Genomic DNA, 19,834 nt, shown 5'->3' with positions numbered 1-19,834 from the left:
TATAAGAATCGCCACGATCTGACGGGCGGATCAAAAGTTATCGTCGGAACGATATTTGTGCACCAAGGGTAGCTCACGGCCAGTAAACACCTTCCGACCGGATTCATGACTCGCATCCACTAGTACACTCATCCGCTATAGCCTGTACGTCACTGAATCTAAACAAACCCCCGCTATAATTTGACCGCAAATGAAATGTCAGAACGAATTCCGTTTATCGAATCAAACGACACTATCACCCCGCCGTAATAAAGACCGGAGGTATTTGAATTCACCATCCGGAAGAAAATAAAAAGATCCGAACCGAAACGTAGGAGGCGTCACAATAAACGTGCGTTTCAGTTCGCATCGATGTTCCAGAACCGAAAGATTGTTCGAAAAAAGTGGTAGATAGCCGAAAAAAGTGACAGGGGTGCAACACGAGGACTTCCCAGGAGGTCACCCATCCTAGTACTACTCTCGCCCAAGCACGCTTAACTTCGGAGTTCTGATGGGATCCAGTGCATTTGTGCTGGTATGATCGGACCCAGCATGCCTCTCCATTGTCAAAGTAATAAAGAGTTTCCACTCGCTTTGTCGTACGAAGTCCGTTTAAATGAAAGTGCGAAAAAATCCTGCTAGATGACATCGGATGGACGATCCGAGCATGTCGGGAAGCCGGATGACCGCCAAGGCTGTCATCGCGCGATGAATCTTCCCGATTACCCCCGAATCAATATAAGAATCGCCACGATCTGACGGGCGGATCAAAAGTTATCGTCGGAACGATATTTGTGCACCAAGGGTAGCTCACGGCCAGTAAACACCTTCCGACCGGATTCATGACTCGCATCCACTAGTACACTCATCCGCTATAGCCTGTACGTCACTGAATCTAAACAAACCCCCGCTATAATTTGACCGCAAATGAAATGTCAGAACGAATTCCGTTTATCGAAACAAACGACACTATCACCCCGCCATAATAAAGACCGGACGTCTTCGAATTCACCATCCGGAAGAAAATAAAAAGATACGAACCGAAACAAAGGAGGCGACGCACTAAACGTGCGTTTCAGTTCGCATCGATATTCCAAAACCGAAAGATTGTTCGAAAAAAGTGGTAGATAGCCGAAAAAAGTGACAGGGGTGCAACACGAGGACTTCCCAGGAGGTCACCCATCCTAGTACTACTCTCGCCCAAGCACGCTTAACTTCGGATTTCTGATGGGATCCAGTGCATTTGTGCTGGTATGATCGCACCCAGCATGCCTCTCCATTGTCAAAGTAATAAAGAGTTTCCACTCGCATTGTCGTACGAAGTCCGTTTAAATGAAAGTGCGAAAAAATCCTGCTAGATGACACCGGATGGACGATCCGAGCATGTCGGGAAGCCGGATAAACGCCAGGGCTGTCATCGCGCAATGAATCTTCCCGAGTACCCCCGAATCAATATAAGAATCGCCACGATCTGACGGGCGGATCAAAAGTTATCGTCGGAACGATATTTGTGCACCAAGGGTAGCTCACGGCCAGTAAACACCTTCCGACCGGATTCATGACTCGCATCCACTAGTACACTCATCCGCTATAGCCTGTACGTCACTGAATCTAAACAAACCCCCGCTATAATTTGACCGCAAATGAAATGTCAGAACGAATTCCGTTTATCGAATCAAACGACACTATCACTCCGCCATAATAAAGACCGGACGTCTTCGAATTCACCATCCGGAAGAAAATAAAAAGATCCGAACCGAAACCTAGGAGGCGACGCACTAAACGTGCGTTTCAGTTCGCATCGATATTTCAGAACCGAAAGATTTTTCGAAAAAAGTGGTAGATAGCCCAAAAAAGTGACAGGGGTGCAACACGAGGACTTCCCAGGAGGTCACCCATCCTAGTACTACTCTCGCCCAAGCACGCTTAACTTCGGAGTTCTGATGGGATCCAGTGCATTTGTGCTGGTATGATCGCACCCAGCATGCCTATCCATTGTCAAAATAAAGAGTTTCCACTCGCATTGTCGTACGAAGTCCGTTTAAATGAAAGTGCGAAAAAATCCTGCTAGATAACATCGGATGGACGATCCGAGCATGTCGGGAAGCCGGATGACCGCCAGGGCTGTCATCGCGCGATGAATCTTCCCGATTACCCCCGAATCAATATAAGAATCGCCACGATCTGACGGGCGGATCAAAAGTTATCGTCGGAACGATATTTGTGCACCAAGGGTAGCTCACGGTCAGTAAACACCTTCCGACCGGATTCATGACTCGCATCCACTAGTACACTCATCCGCTATAGCCTGTACGCCACTGAATCTAAACAAACCCCCGCTATAATTTGACCGCAAATGAAATGTCAGAACGAATTCCGTTTATCGAATCAAACGACACTATCACCTCGCCATAATAAAGACCGGACGTCTTCGAATTCACCATCCGGAAGAAAATAAAAAGATCCGAACCAAAACCTAGGAGGCGACGCACTAAACGTGCGTTTCAGTTCGCTTCAATATTCCAGAACCGAAAGATTGTTCGAAAAAAGTGGTAGATAGCCGAAAAAAGTGACAGAGGTGCAACACGAGGACTTCCCAGGAGGTCACCCATCCTAGTACTACTCTCGCCCAAGCACGCTTAACTTCGGAGTTCTGATGGGATCCAGTGCATTTGTGCTGGTATGATCGCACCCAGCATGCCTATCCATTGTCAAAATAAAGAGTTTCCACTCGCATTGTCGTACGAAGTCCGTTTAAATGAAAGTGCGAAAAAATCCTGCTAGATAACATCGGATGGACGATCCGAGCATGTCGGGAAGCCGGATGACCGCCAGGGCTGTCATCGCGCGATGAATCTTCCCGATTACCCCCGAATCAATATAAGAATCGCCACGATCTGACGGGCGGATCAAAAGTTATCGTCGGAACGATATTTGTGCACCAAGGGTAGCTCACGGTCAGTAAACACCTTCCGACCGGATTCATGACTCGCATCCACTAGTACACTCATCCGCTATAGCCTGTACGCCACTGAATCTAAACAAACCCCCGCTATAATTTGACCGCAAATGAAATGTCAGAACGAATTCCGTTTATCGAAACAAACGACACTATCACCCCGCCATAATAAAGACCGGACGTCTTCGAATTCACCATCCGGAAGAAAATAAAAAGATACGAACCGAAACAAAGGAGGCGACGCACTAAACGTGCGTTTCAGTTCGCATCGATATTCCAAAACCGAAAGATTGTTCGAAAAAAGTGGTAGATAGCCGAAAAAAGTGACAGGGGTGCAACACGAGGACTTCCCAGGAGGTCACCCATCCTAGTACTACTCTCGCCCAAGCACGCTTAACTTCGGATTTCTGATGGGATCCAGTGCATTTGTGCTGGTATGATCGCACCCAGCATGCCTCTCCATTGTCAAAGTAATAAAGAGTTTCCACTCGCATTGTCGTACGAAGTCCGTTTAAATGAAAGTGCGAAAAAATCCTGCTAGATGACACCGGATGGACGATCCGAGCATGTCGGGAAGCCGGATAAACGCCAGGGCTGTCATCGCGCAATGAATCTTCCCGAGTACCCCCGAATCAATATAAGAATCGCCACGATCTGACGGGCGGATCAAAAGTTATCGTCGGAACGATATTTGTGCACCAAGGGTAGCTCACGGCCAGTAAACACCTTCCGACCGGATTCATGACTCGCATCCACTAGTACACTCATCCGCTATAGCCTGTACGTCACTGAATCTAAACAAACCCCCGCTATAATTTGACCGCAAATGAAATGTCAGAACGAATTCCGTTTATCGAATCAAACGACACTATCACTCCGCCATAATAAAGACCGGACGTCTTCGAATTCACCATCCGGAAGAAAATAAAAAGATCCGAACCGAAACCTAGGAGGCGACGCACTAAACGTGCGTTTCAGTTCGCATCGATATTTCAGAACCGAAAGATTTTTCGAAAAAAGTGGTAGATAGCCCAAAAAAGTGACAGGGGTGCAACACGAGGACTTCCCAGGAGGTCACCCATCCTAGTACTACTCTCGCCCAAGCACGCTTAACTTCGGAGTTCTGATGGGATCCAGTGCATTTGTGCTGGTATGATCGCACCCAGCATGCCTATCCATTGTCAAAATAAAGAGTTTCCACTCGCATTGTCGTACGAAGTCCGTTTAAATGAAAGTGCGAAAAAATCCTGCTAGATAACATCGGATGGACGATCCGAGCATGTCGGGAAGCCGGATGACCGCCAGGGCTGTCATCGCGCGATGAATCTTCCCGATTACCCCCGAATCAATATAAGAATCGCCACGATCTGACGGGCGGATCAAAAGTTATCGTCGGAACGATATTTGTGCACCAAGGGTAGCTCACGGTCAGTAAACACCTTCCGACCGGATTCATGACTCGCATCCACTAGTACACTCATCCGCTATAGCCTGTACGCCACTGAATCTAAACAAACCCCCGCTATAATTTGACCGCAAATGAAATGTCAGAACGAATTCCGTTTATCGAATCAAACGACACTATCACCTCGCCATAATAAAGACCGGACGTCTTCGAATTCACCATCCGGAAGAAAATAAAAAGATCCGAACCAAAACCTAGGAGGCGACGCACTAAACGTGCGTTTCAGTTCGCTTCAATATTCCAGAACCGAAAGATTGTTCGAAAAAAGTGGTAGATAGCCGAAAAAAGTGACAGAGGTGCAACACGAGGACTTCCCAGGAGGTCACCCATCCTAGTACTACTCTCGCCCAAGCACGCTTAACTTCGGAGTTCTGATGGGATCCAGTGCATTTGTGCTGGTATGATCGCACCCAGCATGCCTATCCATTGTCAAAATAAAGAGTTTCCACTCGCATTGTCGTACGAAGTCCGTTTAAATGAAAGTGCGAAAAAATCCTGCTAGATAACATCGGATGGACGATCCGAGCATGTCGGGAAGCCGGATGACCGCCAGGGCTGTCATCGCGCGATGAATCTTCCCGATTACCCCCGAATCAATATAAGAATCGCCACGATCTGACGGGCGGATCAAAAGTTATCGTCGGAACGATATTTGTGCACCAAGGGTAGCTCACGGTCAGTAAACACCTTCCGACCGGATTCATGACTCGCATCCACTAGTACACTCATCCGCTATAGCCTGTACGCCACTGAATCTAAACAAACCCCCGCTATAATTTGACCGCAAATGAAATGTCAGAACGAATTCCGTTTATCGAATCAAACGACACTATCACCTCGCCATAATAAAGACCGGACGTCTTCGAATTCACCATCCGGAAGAAAATAAAAAGATCCGAACCAAAACCTAGGAGGCGACGCACTAAACGTGCGTTTCAGTTCGCTTCAATATTCCAGAACCGAAAGATTGTTCGAAAAAAGTGGTAGATAGCCGAAAAAAGTGACAGAGGTGCAACACGAGGACTTCCCAGGAGGTCACCCATCCTAGTACTACTCTCGCCCAAGCACGCTTAACTTCGGAGTTCTGATGGGATCCAGTGCATTTGTGCTGGTATGATCGCACCCAGCATGCCTATCCATTGTCAAAATAAAGAGTTTCCACTCGCATTGTCGTACGAAGTCCGTTTAAATGAAAGTGCGAAAAAATCCTGCTAGATAACATCGGATGGACGATCCGAGCATGTCGGGAAGCCGGATGACCGCCAGGGCTGTCATCGCGCGATGAATCTTCCCGATTACCCCCGAATCAATATAAGAATCGCCACGATCTGACGGGCGGATCAAAAGTTATCGTCGGAACGATATTTGTGCACCAAGGGTAGCTCACGGTCAGTAAACACCTTCCGACCGGATTCATGACTCGCATCCACTAGTACACTCATCCGCTATAGCCTGTACGCCACTGAATCTAAACAAACCCCCGCTATAATTTGACCGCAAATGAAATGTCAGAACGAATTCCGTTTATCGAATCAAACGACACTATCACCTCGCCATAATAAAGACCGGACGTCTTCGAATTCACCATCCGGAAGAAAATAAAAAGATCCGAACCAAAACCTAGGAGGCGACGCACTAAACGTGCGTTTCAGTTCGCTTCAATATTCCAGAACCGAAAGATTGTTCGAAAAAAGTGGTAGATAGCCGAAAAAAGTGACAGAGGTGCAACACGAGGACTTCCCAGGAGGTCACCCATCCTAGTACTACTCTCGCCCAAGCACGCTTAACTTCGGAGTTCTGATGGGATCCAATGCATTTTTGGTGGTATGATCTCACCCAGCATGCCTCTCCATTGTCAAAGTAATAAAGAGTTTCGACTCGCATTGTCGTACGAAGTCCGTTTAAATGAAAGTGCGAAAAAATCCTGCTAGATGCCATCGGATGGACGATCCGAGCATGTCGGGAAGCCGGATGACCGCCAAGGCTGTCATCGCGCGATGAATCTTCCCGATTACCCCCGAATCAATATAAGAATCGCCACGATCTGACGGGCGGATCAAAAGTTATCGTCGGAACGATATTTGTGCACCAAGGGTAGCTCACGGCCAGTAAACACCTTCCGACCGGATTCATGACTCGCATCCACTAGTACACTCATCCGCTATAGCCTGTACGTCACTGAATCTAAACAAACCCCCGCTATAATTTGACCGCAAATGAAATGTCAGAACGAATTCCGTTTATCGAATCAAACGACACTATCACCCCGCCGTAATAAAGACCGGAGGTATTTGAATTCACCATCCGGAAGAAAATAAAAAGATCCGAACCGAAACGTAGGAGGCGTCACAATAAACGTGCGTTTCAGTTCGCATCGATGTTCCAGAACCGAAAGATTGTTCGAAAAAAGTGGTAGATAGCCGAAAAAAGTGACAGGGGTGCAACACGAGGACTTCCCAGGAGGTCACCCATCCTAGTACTACTCTCGCCCAAGCACGCTTAACTTCGGAGTTCTGATGGGATCCAGTGCATTTGTGCTGGTATGATCGGACCCAGCATGCCTCTCCATTGTCAAAGTAATAAAGAGTTTCCACTCGCTTTGTCGTACGAAGTCCGTTTAAATGAAAGTGCGAAAAAATCCTGCTAGATGACATCGGATGGACGATCCGAGCATGTCGGGAAGCCGGATGACCGCCAAGGCTGTCATCGCGCGATGAATCTTCCCGATTACCCCCGAATCAATATAAGAATCGCCACGATCTGACGGGCGGATCAAAAGTTATCGTCGGAACGATATTTGTGCACCAAGGGTAGCTCACGGCCAGTAAACACCTTCCGACCGGATTCATGACTCGCATCCACTAGTACACTCATCCGCTATAGCCTGTACGTCACTGAATCTAAACAAACCCCCGCTATAATTTGACCGCAAATGAAATGTCAGAACGAATTCCGTTTATCGAAACAAACGACACTATCACCCCGCCATAATAAAGACCGGACGTCTTCGAATTCACCATCCGGAAGAAAATAAAAAGATACGAACCGAAACCAAGGAGGCGACGCACTAAACGTGCGTTTCAGTTCGCATCGATATTCCAAAACCGAAAGATTGTTCGAAAAAAGTGGTAGATAGCCGAAAAAAGTGACAGGGGTGCAACACGAGGACTTCCCAGGAGGTCACCCATCCTAGTACTACTCTCGCCCAAGCACGCTTAACTTCGGATTTCTGATGGGATCCAGTGCATTTGTGCTGGTATGATCGCACCCAGCATGCCTCTCCATTGTCAAAGTAATAAAGAGTTTCCACTCGCATTGTCGTACGAAGTCCGTTTAAATGAAAGTGCGAAAAAATCCTGCTAGATGACACCGGATGGACGATCCGAGCATGTCGGGAAGCCGGATAAACGCCAGGGCTGTCATCGCGCAATGAATCTTCCCGAGTACCCCCGAATCAATATAAGAATCGCCACGATCTGACGGGCGGATCAAAAGTTATCGTCGGAACGATATTTGTGCACCAAGGGTAGCTCACGGCCAGTAAACACCTTCCGACCGGATTCATGACTCGCATCCACTAGTACACTCATCCGCTATAGCCTGTACGTCACTGAATCTAAACAAACCCCCGCTATAATTTGACCGCAAATGAAATGTCAGAACGAATTCCGTTTATCGAATCAAACGACACTATCACCCCGCCATAATAAAGACCGAACGTATTTGAATTCACCATCCGAAAGAAAATAAAAAGATCCGAACCGAAACGTAGGAGGCGACGCACTAAACGTGCGTTTCAGTTCGCATCGATGTTCCAGAACCGAAAGATTGTTCGAAAAAAGTGGTAGATAGCCGAAAAAAGTGACAGGGGTGCAACACGAGGACTTCCCAGGAGGTCACCCATCCTAGTACTACTCTCGCCCAAGCACGCTTAACTTCGGAGTTCTGATGGGATCCAGTGCATTTGTGCTGGTATGATCGCACCCAGCATGCCTCTCCATTGTCAAAGTAATAAAGAGTTTCCACTCGCATTGTCGTACGAAGTCCGTTTAAATGAAAGTGCGAAAAAATCCTGCTAGATGACACCGGATGGACGATCCGAGCATGTCGGAAAGCCGGATGACCGCCATGGCTGTCATCGCGCGATTAATCTTCCCGAGTACCCCCGAATCAATATAAGAATCGCCACGATCTGACGGGCGGATCAAAAGTTATCGTCGGAACGATATTTGTGCACCAAGGGTAGCTCACGGCCAGTAAACACCTTCCGACCGGATTCATGAGTTTCATCCACTAGTACACTCATCCGCTATAGCTTGTACGTCACTGAATCTAAACAAACCCCCGCTATAATTTGACCGCAAATGAAATGTCAGAACGAATTCCGTTTATCGAATCGAACGACACTATCACCCCGCCATAATAAAGACCGGACGTATTTGAATTCACTATCCGGCAGAAAATAAAAAGATCCCAACCGAAACGTAGGAGGCGTCGCACTAAACGTGCGTTTCAGTTCGCATCGATGTTCCAGAACCGAAAGATTTTTCGAAAAAAGTGGTAGATAGCCGAAAAAAGTGACAGGGGTGCAACACGAGGACTTGCCAGGAGGTCACCCATCCTAGTACTACTCTCGCCCAAGCACGCTTAACTTCGGAGTTCTGATGGGATCCAGTGCATTTGTGCTGGTATGATCGCACCCAGCATGCCTCTCCATTGTCAAAGTAATAAAGAGTTTCCACTCGCATTGTCGTACGAAGTCCGTTTAAATGAAAGTGCGAAAAAATCCTGCTAGATAACATCGGATGGACGATCCGAGCATGTCGGGAAGCCGGATGACCGCCAGGGCTGTCATCGCGCGATGAATCTTCCCGATTACCCCCGAATCAATATAAGAATCGCCACGATCTGACGGGCGGATCAAAAGTTATCGTCGGAACGATATTTGTGCACCAAGGGTAGCTCACGGCCAGTAAACACCTTCCGACCGGATTCATGACTCGCATCCACTAGTACACTCATCCGCTATAGCCTGTACGCCACTGAATCTAAACAAACCCCCGCTATAATTTGACCGCAAATGAAATGTCAGAACGAATTCCGTTTATCGAATCAAACGACACTATCACCTCGCCATAATAAAGACCGGACGTCTTCGAATTCACCATCCGGAAGAAAATAAAAAGATCCGAACCAAAACCTAAGAGGCGACGCACTAAACGTGCGTTTCAGTTCGCTTCAATATTCCACAACCGAAAGATTGTTCGAAAAAAGTGGTAGATAGCCGAAAAAAGTGACAGGGGTGCAACACGAGGACTTCCCAGGAGGTCACCCATCCTAGTACTACTCTCGCCCAAGCACGCTTAACTTCGGAGTTCTGATGGGATCCAATGCATTTTTGGTGGTATGATCTCACCCAGCATGCCTCCCCATTGTCAAAGTAATAAAGAGTTTCGACTCGCATTGTCGTACGAAGTCCGTTTAAATGAAAGTGCGAAAAAATCCTGCTAGATGCCATCGGATGGACGATCCGAGCATGTCGGGAAGCCGGATGACCGCCAGGGCTGTCATCGCGCGATGAATCTTCCCGATTACCCCCGAATCAATATAAGAATCGCCACGATCTGACGGGCGGATCAAAAGTTATCGTCGGAACGATATTTGTGCACCAAGGGTAGCTCACGGCCAGTAAACACCTTCCGACCGGATTCATGACTCGCATCCACTAGTACACTCATCCGCTATAGCCTGTACGTCACTGAATCTAAACAAACCCCCGCTATAATTTGACCGCAAATGAAATGTCAGAACGAATTCCGTTTATCGAATCAAACGACACTATCACCCCGCCGTAATAAAGACCGGCGGTATTTGAATTCACCATCCGGAAGAAAATAAAAAGATCCGAACCGAAACGTAGGAGGCGTCGCAATAAACGTGCGTTTCAGTTCGCATCGATGTTCCAGAACCGAAAGATTGTTCGAAAAAAGTGGTAGATAGCCGAAAAAAGTGACAGAGGTGCAACACGAGGACTTCCCAGGAGGTCACCCATCCTAGTACTACTCTCGCCCAAGCACGCTTAACTTCGGAGTTCTGATGGGATCCAGTGCATTTGTGCTGGTATGATCGCACCCAGCATGCCTATCCATTGTCAAAATAAAGAGTTTCCACTCGCATTGTCGTACGAAGTCCGTTTAAATGAAAGTGCGAAAAAATCCTGCTAGATAACATCGGATGGACGATCCGAGCATGTCGGGAAGCCGGATGACCGCCAGGGCTGTCATCGCGCGATGAATCTTCCCGATTACCCCCGAATCAATATAAGAATCGCCACGATCTGACGGGCGGATCAAAAGTTATCGTCGGAACGATATTTGTGCACCAAGGGTAGCTCACGGTCAGTAAACACCTTCCGACCGGATTCATGACTCGCATCCACTAGTACACTCATCCGCTATAGCCTGTACGCCACTGAATCTAAACAAACCCCCGCTATAATTTGACCGCAAATGAAATGTCAGAACGAATTCCGTTTATCGAATCAAACGACACTATCACCTCGCCATAATAAAGACCGGACGTCTTCGAATTCACCATCCGGAAGAAAATAAAAAGATCCGAACCAAAACCTAGGAGGCGACGCACTAAACGTGCGTTTCAGTTCGCTTCAATATTCCAGAACCGAAAGATTGTTCGAAAAAAGTGGTAGATAGCCGAAAAAAGTGACAGAGGTGCAACACGAGGACTTCCCAGGAGGTCACCCATCCTAGTACTACTCTCGCCCAAGCACGCTTAACTTCGGAGTTCTGATGGGATCCAGTGCATTTGTGCTGGTATGATCGCACCCAGCATGCCTATCCATTGTCAAAATAAAGAGTTTCCACTCGCATTGTCGTACGAAGTCCGTTTAAATGAAAGTGCGAAAAAATCCTGCTAGATAACATCGGATGGACGATCCGAGCATGTCGGGAAGCCGGATGACCGCCAGGGCTGTCATCGCGCGATGAATCTTCCCGATTACCCCCGAATCAATATAAGAATCGCCACGATCTGACGGGCGGATCAAAAGTTATCGTCGGAACGATATTTGTGCACCAAGGGTAGCTCACGGCCAGTAAACACCTTCCGACCGGATTCATGACTCGCATCCACTAGTACACTCATCCGCTATAGCCTGTACGTCACTGAATCTAAACAAACCCCCGCTATAATTTGACCGCAAATGAAATGTCAGAACGAATTCCGTTTATCGAATCAAACGACACTATCACCCCGCCGTAATAAAGACCGGCGGTATTTGAATTCACCATCCGGAAGAAAATAAAAAGATCCGAACCGAAACGTAGGAGGCGTCGCAATAAACGTGCGTTTCAGTTCGCATCGATGTTCCAGAACCGAAAGATTGTTCGAAAAAAGTGGTAGATAGCCGAAAAAAGTGACAGAGGTGCAACACGAGGACTTCCCAGGAGGTCACCCATCCTAGTACTACTCTCGCCCAAGCACGCTTAACTTCGGAGTTCTGATGGGATCCAGTGCATTTGTGCTGGTATGATCGCACCCAGCATGCCTATCCATTGTCAAAATAAAGAGTTTCCACTCGCATTGTCGTACGAAGTCCGTTTAAATGAAAGTGCGAAAAAATCCTGCTAGATAACATCGGATGGACGATCCGAGCATGTCGGGAAGCCGGATGACCGCCAGGGCTGTCATCGCGCGATGAATCTTCCCGATTACCCCCGAATCAATATAAGAATCGCCACGATCTGACGGGCGGATCAAAAGTTATCGTCGGAACGATATTTGTGCACCAAGGGTAGCTCACGGTCAGTAAACACCTTCCGACCGGATTCATGACTCGCATCCACTAGTACACTCATCCGCTATAGCCTGTACGCCACTGAATCTAAACAAACCCCCGCTATAATTTGACCGCAAATGAAATGTCAGAACGAATTCCGTTTATCGAATCAAACGACACTATCACCTCGCCATAATAAAGACCGGACGTCTTCGAATTCACCATCCGGAAGAAAATAAAAAGATCCGAACCAAAACCTAGGAGGCGACGCACTAAACGTGCGTTTCAGTTCGCTTCAATATTCCAGAACCGAAAGATTGTTCGAAAAAAGTGGTAGATAGCCGAAAAAAGTGACAGAGGTGCAACACGAGGACTTCCCAGGAGGTCACCCATCCTAGTACTACTCTCGCCCAAGCACGCTTAACTTCGGAGTTCTGATGGGATCCAGTGCATTTGTGCTGGTATGATCGCACCCAGCATGCCTATCCATTGTCAAAATAAAGAGTTTCCACTCGCATTGTCGTACGAAGTCCGTTTAAATGAAAGTGCGAAAAAATCCTGCTAGATGCCATCGGATGGACGATCCGAGCATGTCGGGAAGCCGGATGACCGCCAGGGCTGTCATCGCGCGATGAATCTTCCCGATTACCCCCGAATCAATATAAGAATCGCCACGATCTGACGGGCGGATCAAAAGTTATCGTCGGAACGATATTTGTGCACCAAGGGTAGCTCACGGCCAGTAAACACCTTCCGACCGGATTCATGACTCGCATCCACTAGTACACTCATCCGCTATAGCCTGTACGTCACTGAATCTAAACAAACCCCCGCTATAATTTGACCGCAAATGAAATGTCAGAACGAATTCCGTTTATCGAATCAAACGACACTATCACCCCGCCGTAATAAAGACCGGAGGTATTTGAATTCACCATCCGGAAGAAAATAAAAAGATCCGAACCGAAACGTAGGAGGCGTCACAATAAACGTGCGTTTCAGTTCGCATCGATGTTCCAGAACCGAAAGATTGTTCGAAAAAAGTGGTAGATAGCCGAAAAAAGTGACAGGGGTGCAACACGAGGACTTCCCAGGAGGTCACCCATCCTAGTACTACTCTCGCCCAAGCACGCTTAACTTCGGAGTTCTGATGGGATCCAGTGCATTTGTGCTGGTATGATCGGACCCAGCATGCCTCTCCATTGTCAAAGTAATAAAGAGTTTCCACTCGCTTTGTCGTACGAAGTCCGTTTAAATGAAAGTGCGAAAAAATCCTGCTAGATGACATCGGATGGACGATCCGAGCATGTCGGGAAGCCGGATGACCGCCAAGGCTGTCATCGCGCGATGAATCTTCCCGATTACCCCCGAATCAATATAAGAATCGCCACGATCTGACGGGCGGATCAAAAGTTATCGTCGGAACGATATTTGTGCACCAAGGGTAGCTCACGGCCAGTAAACACCTTCCGACCGGATTCATGACTCGCATCCACTAGTACACTCATCCGCTATAGCCTGTACGTCACTGAATCTAAACAAACCCCCGCTATAATTTGACCGCAAATGAAATGTCAGAACGAATTCCGTTTATCGAATCAAACGACACTATCACCCCGCCATAATAAAGACCGGACGTCTTCGAATTCACCATCCGGAAGAAAATAAAAAGATACGAACCGAAACCAAGGAGGCGACGCACTAAACGTGCGTTTCAGTTCGCATCGATATTCCAAAACCGAAAGATTGTTCGAAAAAAGTGGTAGATAGCCGAAAAAAGTGACAGGGGTGCAACACGAGGACTTCCCAGGAGGTCACCCATCCTAGTACTACTCTCGCCCAAGCACGCTTAACTTCGGAGTTCTGATGGGATCCAGTGCATTTGTGCTGGTATGATCGCACCCAGCATGCCTCTCCATTGTCAAAGTAATAAAGAGTTTCCACTCGCATTGTCGTACGAAGTCCGTTTAAATGAAAGTGCGAAAAAATCCTGCTAGATGACACCGGATGGACGATCCGATCATGTCGGAAAGCCGGATGACCGCCAAGGCTGTCATCGCGCGATTAATCTTCCCGAGTACCCCCGAATCAATATAAGAATCGCCACGATCTGACGGGCGGATCAAAAGTTATCGTCGGAACGATATTTGTGCACCAAGGGTAGCTCACGGCCAGTAAACACCTTCCGACCGGATTCATGACTTTCATCCACTAGTACACTCATCCGCTATAGCTTGTACGTCACTGAAATCTAAACAAACCCCCGCTATAATTTGATCGCAAATGAAATGTCAGAACGAATTCCGTTTATCGAATCAAACGACACTATCACCCCGCCATAATAAAGACCGGACGTATTTGAATTCACTATCCGGCAGAAAATAAAAAGATCCCAACCGAAACGTAGGAGGCGACGCACTAAACGTGCGTTTCAGTTCGCATCGATGTTCCAGAACCGAAAGATTGTTCGAAAAAAGTGGTAGATAGCCGAAAAAAGTGACAGGGGTGCAACACGAGAACTTCCCAGGGGGTCACCCATCCTAGTACTACTCTCGCCCAAGCACGCTTAACTTCGGAGTTCTGATGGGATCCAGTGCATTTGTGCTGGTATGATCGCACCCAGCATGCCTCTCCATTGTCAAAGTAATAAAGAGTTTCCACTCGCATTGTCGTACGAAGTCCGTTTAAATGAAAGTGCGAAAAAATCCTGCTAGATGACACCGGATGGACGATCCGAGCATGTCGGAAAGCCGGATGACCGCCAAGGCTGTCATCGCGCGATGAATCTTCCCGAGTGCCCCCGAATCAATATAAGAATCGCCACGATCTGACGGGCGGATCAAAAGTTATCGTCGGAACGATATTTGTGCACCAAGGGTAGCTCACGGCCAGTAAACACCTTCCGACCGGATTCATGACTCGCATCCACTAGTACACTCATCCGCTATAGCCTGTACGTCACTGAATCTGAACAAACCCCCGCTATACTTTGACCGCAAATGAAATGTCAGAACGAATTCCGTTTATCGAATCAAACGACAGTATCACCCCGCCATAATAAAGACCGGACGTCTTTGAATTCACCATCCGGAAGAAAATAAAAAGATCCGAACCGAAACGTAGGAGGCGACGCACTAAACGTGCGTTTCAGTTCGCATCGATGTTCCAGAACCGAAAGATTGTTCGAAAAAAGTGGTAGATAGCCGAAAAAAGTGACAGGGGTGCAACACGAGGACTTCCCAGGAGGTCACCCATCCTAGTACTACTCTCGCCCAAGCACGCTTAACTTCGGAGTTCTGATGGGATCCAGTGCATTTGTGCTGGTATGATCGCACCCAGCATGCCTCTCCATTGTCAAAGTAATAAAGAGTTTCCACTCGCATTGTCGTACGAAGTCCGTTTAAATGAAAGTGCGAAAAAATCCTGCTAGATGACACCGGATGGACGATCCGAGCATGTCGGAAAGCCGGATGACCACCAAGGCTGTCATCGCGCGATGAATCTTCCCGAGTACCCCCGAATCAATATAAGAATCGCCACGATCTGACGGGCGGATCAAAAGTTATCGTCGGAACGATATTTGTGCACCAAGGGTAGCTCACGGCCAGTAAACACCTTCCGACCGGATTCATGACTTTCATCCACTAGTACACTCATCCGCTATAGCTTGTACGTCACTGAATCTAAACAAACCCCCGCTATAATTTGACCGCAAATGAAATGTCAGAACGAATTCCGTTTATCGAATCAAACGACACTATCACCCCGCCATAATAAAGACCGGACGTATTTGAATTCACTATCCGGCAGAAAATAAAAAGATCCCAACCGAAACGTAGGAGGCGTCGCCCTAAACGTGCGTTTCAGTTCGCATCGATGTTCCAGAACCGAAAGATTGTTCGAAAAAAGTGGTAGATAGCCGAAAAAAGTGACAGGGGTGCAACACGAGGACTTCCCAGGAGGTCACCCATCCTAGTACTACTCTCGCCCAAGCACGCTTAACTTCGGAGTTCTGATGGGATCCAGTGCATTTGTGCTGGTATGATCGCACCCAGCATGCCTCTCCATTGTCAAAGTAATAAAGAGTTTCCACTCGCATTGTCGTACGAAGTCCGTTTAAATGAAAGTGCGAAAAAATCCTGCTAGATGACACCGGATGGACGATCCGAGCATGTCGGGAAGCCGGATGACCGCCAAGGCTGTCATCGCGCGATGAATCTTCCTGATTACCCCCGAATCAATATAAGAATCGCCACGATCTGACGGGCGGATCAAAAGTTATCGTCGGAACGATATTTGTGCACCAAGGGTAGCTCACGGCCAGTAAACACCTTCCGACCGGATTCATGACTCGCATCCACTAGTACACTCATCCGCTATAGCCTGTACGTCACTGAATCTAAACAAACCCCCGCTATAATTTGACCGCAAATGAAATGTCAGAACGAATTCCGTTTATCGAATCAAACGACACTATCACCCCGCCATAATAAAGACCGGACGTCTTCGAATTCACCATCCGGAAGAAAATAAAAAGATCCGAACCGAAACCTAGGAGGCGACGCACTAAACGTGCGTTTCAGTTCGCATCGATATTTCAGAACCGAAAGATTTTTCGAAAAAAGTGGTAGATAGCCCAAAAAAGTGACAGGGGTGCAACACGAGGACTTCCCAGGAGGTCACCCATCCTAGTACTACTCTCGCCCAAGCACGCTTAACTTCGGAGTTCTGATGGGATCCAGTGCATTTGTGCTGGTATGATCGCACCCAGCATGCCTATCCATTGTCAAAATAAAGAGTTTCCACTCGCATTGTCGTACGAAGTCCGTTTAAATGAAAGTGCGAAAAAATCCTGCTAGATAACATCGGATGGACGATCCGAGCATGTCGGGAAGCCGGATGACCGCCAGGGCTGTCATCGCGCGATGAATCTTCCCGATTACCCCCGAATCAATATAAGAATCGCCACGATCTGACGGGCGGATCAAAAGTTATCGTCGGAACGATATTTGTGCACCAAGGGTAGCTCACGGTCAGTAAACACCTTCCGACCGGATTCATGACTCGCATCCACTAGTACACTCATCCGCTATAGCCTGTACGCCACTGAATCTAAACAAACCCCCGCTATAATTTGACCGCAAATGAAATGTCAGAACGAATTCCGTTTATCGAATCAAACGACACTATCACCTCGCCATAATAAAGACCGGACGTCTTCGAATTCACCATCCGGAAGAAAATAAAAAGATCCGAACCAAAACCTAGGAGGCGACGCACTAAACGTGCGTTTCAGTTCGCTTCAATATTCCAGAACCGAAAGATTGTTTGAAAAAAGTGGTAGATAGCCGAAAAAAGTGACAGAGGTGCAACACGAGGACTTCCCAGGAGGTCACCCATCCTAGTACTACTCTCGCCCAAGCACGCTTAACTTCGGAGTTCTGATGGGATCCAGTGCATTTGTGCTGGTATGATCGCACCCAGCATGCCTATCCATTGTCAAAATAAAGAGTTTCCACTCGCATTGTCGTACGAAGTCCGTTTAAATGAAAGTGCGAAAAAATCCTGCTAGATAACATCGGATGGACGATCCGAGCATGTCGGGAAGCCGGATGACCGCCAGGGCTGTCATCGCGCGATGAATCTTCCCGATTACCCCCGAATCAATATAAGAATCGCCACGATCTGACGGGCGGATCAAAAGTTATCGTCGGAACGATATTTGTGCACCAAGGGTAGCTCACGGTCAGTAAACACCTTCCGACCGGATTCATGACTCGCATCCACTAGTACACTCATCCGCTATAGCCTGTACGCCACTGAATCTAAACAAACCCCCGCTATAATTTGACCGCAAATGAAATGTCAGAACGAATTCCGTTTATCGAATCAAACGACACTATCACCTCGCCATAATAAAGACCGGACGTCTTCGAATTCACCATCCGGAAGAAAATAAAAAGATCCGAACCAAAACCTAGGAGGCGACGCACTAAACGTGCGTTTCAGTTCGCTTCAATATTCCAGAACCGAAAGATTGTTCGAAAAAAGTGGTAGATAGCCGAAAAAAGTGACAGAGGTGCAACACGAGGACTTCCCAGGAGGTCACCCATCCTAGTACTACTCTCGCCCAAGCACGCTTAACTTCGGAGTTCTGATGGGATCCAATGCATTTTTGGTGGTATGATCTCACCCAGCATGCCTCTCCATTGTCAAAGTAATAAAGAGTTTCGACTCGCATTGTCGTACGAAGTCCGTTTAAATGAAAGTGCGAAAAAATCCTGCTAGATGCCATCGGATGGACGATCCGAGCATGTCGGGAAGCCGGATGACCGCCAGGGCTGTCATCGCGCGATGAATCTTCCCGATTACCCCCGAATCAATATAAGAATCGCCACGATCTGACGGGCGGATCAAAAGTTATCGTCGGAACGATATTTGTGCACCAAGGGTAGCTCACGGCCAGTAAACACCTTCCGACCGGATTCATGACTCGCATCCACTAGTACACTCATCCGCTATAGCCTGTACGTCACTGAATCTAAACAAACCCCCGCTATAATTTGACCGCAAATGAAATGTCAGAACGAATTCCGTTTATCGAATCAAACGACACTATCACCCCGCCGTAATAAAGACCGGAGGTATTTGAATTCACCATCCGGAAGAAAATAAAAAGATCCGAACCGAAACGTAGGAGGCGTCACAATAAACGTGCGTTTCAGTTCGCATCGATGTTCCAGAACCGAAAGATTGTTCGAAAAAAGTGGTAGATAGCCGAAAAAAGTGACAGGGGTGCAACACGAGGACTTCCCAGGAGGTCACCCATCCTAGTACTACTCTCGCCCAAGCACGCTTAACTTCGGAGTTCTGATGGGATCCAGTGCATTTGTGCTGGTATGATCGGACCCAGCATGCCTCTCCATTGTCAAAGTAATAAAGAGTTTCCACTCGCTTTGTCGTACGAAGTCCGTTTAAATGAAAGTGCGAAAAAATCCTGCTAGATGACATCGGATGGACGATCCGAGCATGTCGGGAAGCCGGATGACCGCCAAGGCTGTCATCGCGCGATGAATCTTCCCGATTACCCCCGAATCAATATAAGAATCGCCACGATCTGACGGGCGGATCAAAAGTTATCGTCGGAACGATATTTGTGCACCAAGGGTAGCTCACGGCCAGTAAACACCTTCCGACCGGATTCATGACTCGCATCCACTAGTACACTCATCCGCTATAGCCTGTACGTCACTGAATCTAAACAAACCCCCGCTATAATTTGACCGCAAATGAAATGTCAGAACGAATTCCGTTTATCGAATCAAACGACACTATCACCCCGCCATAATAAAGACCGGACGTCTTCGAATTCACCATCCGGAAGAAAATAAAAAGATACGAACCGAAACCAAGGAGGCGACGCACTAAACGTGCGTTTCAGTTCGCATCGATATTCCAAAACCGAAAGATTGTTCGAAAAAAGTGGTAGATAGCCGAAAAAAGTGACAGGGGTGCAACACGAGGACTTCCCAGGAGGTCACCCATCCTACTACTACTCTCGCCCAAGCACGCTTAACTTCGGATTTCTGATGGGATCCAGTGCATTTGTGCTGGTATGATCGCACCCAGCATG

At 47.6% G+C, this 19,834-nt stretch overlaps 28 non-coding genes across 28 annotated transcripts; all 28 read right to left on the bottom strand.

Moving 5' to 3' along the window:
- Positions 1 to 409: 409 nt before the first annotated feature.
- LOC143874178 (5S ribosomal RNA) lies at positions 410 to 528 on the bottom strand. The gene has a single exon (XR_013248866.1). It is a non-coding gene; the product is annotated as a 5S ribosomal RNA (ribosomal RNA).
- Positions 529 to 1,125: 597 nt separating this feature from the next.
- Positions 1,126 to 1,244, bottom strand: LOC143873930 (5S ribosomal RNA). Its single transcript, XR_013248624.1, has one exon. It is a non-coding gene; the product is annotated as a 5S ribosomal RNA (ribosomal RNA).
- A 597-nt stretch (positions 1,245 to 1,841) lies between these two features.
- LOC143872787 (5S ribosomal RNA) lies at positions 1,842 to 1,960 on the bottom strand. Its single transcript, XR_013247520.1, has one exon. It is a non-coding gene; the product is annotated as a 5S ribosomal RNA (ribosomal RNA).
- A 594-nt stretch (positions 1,961 to 2,554) lies between these two features.
- Positions 2,555 to 2,673, bottom strand: LOC143873218 (5S ribosomal RNA). Its single transcript, XR_013247938.1, has one exon. It is a non-coding gene; the product is annotated as a 5S ribosomal RNA (ribosomal RNA).
- A 594-nt stretch (positions 2,674 to 3,267) lies between these two features.
- Positions 3,268 to 3,386, bottom strand: LOC143873929 (5S ribosomal RNA). Its single transcript, XR_013248623.1, has one exon. It is a non-coding gene; the product is annotated as a 5S ribosomal RNA (ribosomal RNA).
- A 597-nt stretch (positions 3,387 to 3,983) lies between these two features.
- On the bottom strand, positions 3,984 to 4,102 carry LOC143872786 (5S ribosomal RNA). The gene has a single exon (XR_013247519.1). It is a non-coding gene; the product is annotated as a 5S ribosomal RNA (ribosomal RNA).
- Positions 4,103 to 4,696: 594 nt separating this feature from the next.
- On the bottom strand, positions 4,697 to 4,815 carry LOC143873217 (5S ribosomal RNA). Its single transcript, XR_013247937.1, has one exon. It is a non-coding gene; the product is annotated as a 5S ribosomal RNA (ribosomal RNA).
- A 594-nt stretch (positions 4,816 to 5,409) lies between these two features.
- Positions 5,410 to 5,528, bottom strand: LOC143873216 (5S ribosomal RNA). The gene has a single exon (XR_013247936.1). It is a non-coding gene; the product is annotated as a 5S ribosomal RNA (ribosomal RNA).
- Positions 5,529 to 6,122: 594 nt separating this feature from the next.
- On the bottom strand, positions 6,123 to 6,241 carry LOC143875303 (5S ribosomal RNA). The gene has a single exon (XR_013249958.1). It is a non-coding gene; the product is annotated as a 5S ribosomal RNA (ribosomal RNA).
- A 597-nt stretch (positions 6,242 to 6,838) lies between these two features.
- On the bottom strand, positions 6,839 to 6,957 carry LOC143874177 (5S ribosomal RNA). The gene has a single exon (XR_013248865.1). It is a non-coding gene; the product is annotated as a 5S ribosomal RNA (ribosomal RNA).
- Positions 6,958 to 7,554: 597 nt separating this feature from the next.
- On the bottom strand, positions 7,555 to 7,673 carry LOC143873928 (5S ribosomal RNA). The gene has a single exon (XR_013248622.1). It is a non-coding gene; the product is annotated as a 5S ribosomal RNA (ribosomal RNA).
- Positions 7,674 to 8,270: 597 nt separating this feature from the next.
- LOC143872785 (5S ribosomal RNA) lies at positions 8,271 to 8,389 on the bottom strand. Its single transcript, XR_013247518.1, has one exon. It is a non-coding gene; the product is annotated as a 5S ribosomal RNA (ribosomal RNA).
- Positions 8,390 to 8,986: 597 nt separating this feature from the next.
- On the bottom strand, positions 8,987 to 9,105 carry LOC143874430 (5S ribosomal RNA). Its single transcript, XR_013249109.1, has one exon. It is a non-coding gene; the product is annotated as a 5S ribosomal RNA (ribosomal RNA).
- A 597-nt stretch (positions 9,106 to 9,702) lies between these two features.
- Positions 9,703 to 9,821, bottom strand: LOC143875258 (5S ribosomal RNA). The gene has a single exon (XR_013249916.1). It is a non-coding gene; the product is annotated as a 5S ribosomal RNA (ribosomal RNA).
- A 597-nt stretch (positions 9,822 to 10,418) lies between these two features.
- Positions 10,419 to 10,537, bottom strand: LOC143873215 (5S ribosomal RNA). Its single transcript, XR_013247935.1, has one exon. It is a non-coding gene; the product is annotated as a 5S ribosomal RNA (ribosomal RNA).
- Positions 10,538 to 11,131: 594 nt separating this feature from the next.
- On the bottom strand, positions 11,132 to 11,250 carry LOC143873213 (5S ribosomal RNA). The gene has a single exon (XR_013247933.1). It is a non-coding gene; the product is annotated as a 5S ribosomal RNA (ribosomal RNA).
- Positions 11,251 to 11,844: 594 nt separating this feature from the next.
- Positions 11,845 to 11,963, bottom strand: LOC143873212 (5S ribosomal RNA). Its single transcript, XR_013247932.1, has one exon. It is a non-coding gene; the product is annotated as a 5S ribosomal RNA (ribosomal RNA).
- Positions 11,964 to 12,557: 594 nt separating this feature from the next.
- On the bottom strand, positions 12,558 to 12,676 carry LOC143873211 (5S ribosomal RNA). The gene has a single exon (XR_013247931.1). It is a non-coding gene; the product is annotated as a 5S ribosomal RNA (ribosomal RNA).
- A 594-nt stretch (positions 12,677 to 13,270) lies between these two features.
- Positions 13,271 to 13,389, bottom strand: LOC143874176 (5S ribosomal RNA). Its single transcript, XR_013248864.1, has one exon. It is a non-coding gene; the product is annotated as a 5S ribosomal RNA (ribosomal RNA).
- A 597-nt stretch (positions 13,390 to 13,986) lies between these two features.
- Positions 13,987 to 14,105, bottom strand: LOC143872784 (5S ribosomal RNA). The gene has a single exon (XR_013247517.1). It is a non-coding gene; the product is annotated as a 5S ribosomal RNA (ribosomal RNA).
- A 598-nt stretch (positions 14,106 to 14,703) lies between these two features.
- Positions 14,704 to 14,822, bottom strand: LOC143872874 (5S ribosomal RNA). Its single transcript, XR_013247602.1, has one exon. It is a non-coding gene; the product is annotated as a 5S ribosomal RNA (ribosomal RNA).
- Positions 14,823 to 15,419: 597 nt separating this feature from the next.
- Positions 15,420 to 15,538, bottom strand: LOC143872783 (5S ribosomal RNA). The gene has a single exon (XR_013247516.1). It is a non-coding gene; the product is annotated as a 5S ribosomal RNA (ribosomal RNA).
- Positions 15,539 to 16,135: 597 nt separating this feature from the next.
- Positions 16,136 to 16,254, bottom strand: LOC143872781 (5S ribosomal RNA). The gene has a single exon (XR_013247514.1). It is a non-coding gene; the product is annotated as a 5S ribosomal RNA (ribosomal RNA).
- Positions 16,255 to 16,851: 597 nt separating this feature from the next.
- Positions 16,852 to 16,970, bottom strand: LOC143872780 (5S ribosomal RNA). Its single transcript, XR_013247513.1, has one exon. It is a non-coding gene; the product is annotated as a 5S ribosomal RNA (ribosomal RNA).
- Positions 16,971 to 17,564: 594 nt separating this feature from the next.
- Positions 17,565 to 17,683, bottom strand: LOC143873210 (5S ribosomal RNA). The gene has a single exon (XR_013247930.1). It is a non-coding gene; the product is annotated as a 5S ribosomal RNA (ribosomal RNA).
- Positions 17,684 to 18,277: 594 nt separating this feature from the next.
- Positions 18,278 to 18,396, bottom strand: LOC143875302 (5S ribosomal RNA). The gene has a single exon (XR_013249957.1). It is a non-coding gene; the product is annotated as a 5S ribosomal RNA (ribosomal RNA).
- Positions 18,397 to 18,993: 597 nt separating this feature from the next.
- On the bottom strand, positions 18,994 to 19,112 carry LOC143874175 (5S ribosomal RNA). The gene has a single exon (XR_013248863.1). It is a non-coding gene; the product is annotated as a 5S ribosomal RNA (ribosomal RNA).
- Positions 19,113 to 19,709: 597 nt separating this feature from the next.
- LOC143874621 (5S ribosomal RNA) lies at positions 19,710 to 19,828 on the bottom strand. Its single transcript, XR_013249295.1, has one exon. It is a non-coding gene; the product is annotated as a 5S ribosomal RNA (ribosomal RNA).
- Positions 19,829 to 19,834: the final 6 nt, after the last annotated feature.

Source organism: Tasmannia lanceolata, unplaced genomic scaffold, assembly GCF_043159265.1.
Source record: "Tasmannia lanceolata isolate RefF3 unplaced genomic scaffold, GAP_Taslan_0.1 ptg000003l, whole genome shotgun sequence".
NCBI classification, from domain to species: Eukaryota; Viridiplantae; Streptophyta; class Magnoliopsida; order Canellales; family Winteraceae; genus Tasmannia; species Tasmannia lanceolata.
The sequence above is the reverse complement of the archived record's forward strand: the minus strand, read 5'-3'. Positions and strand labels throughout refer to the sequence as shown.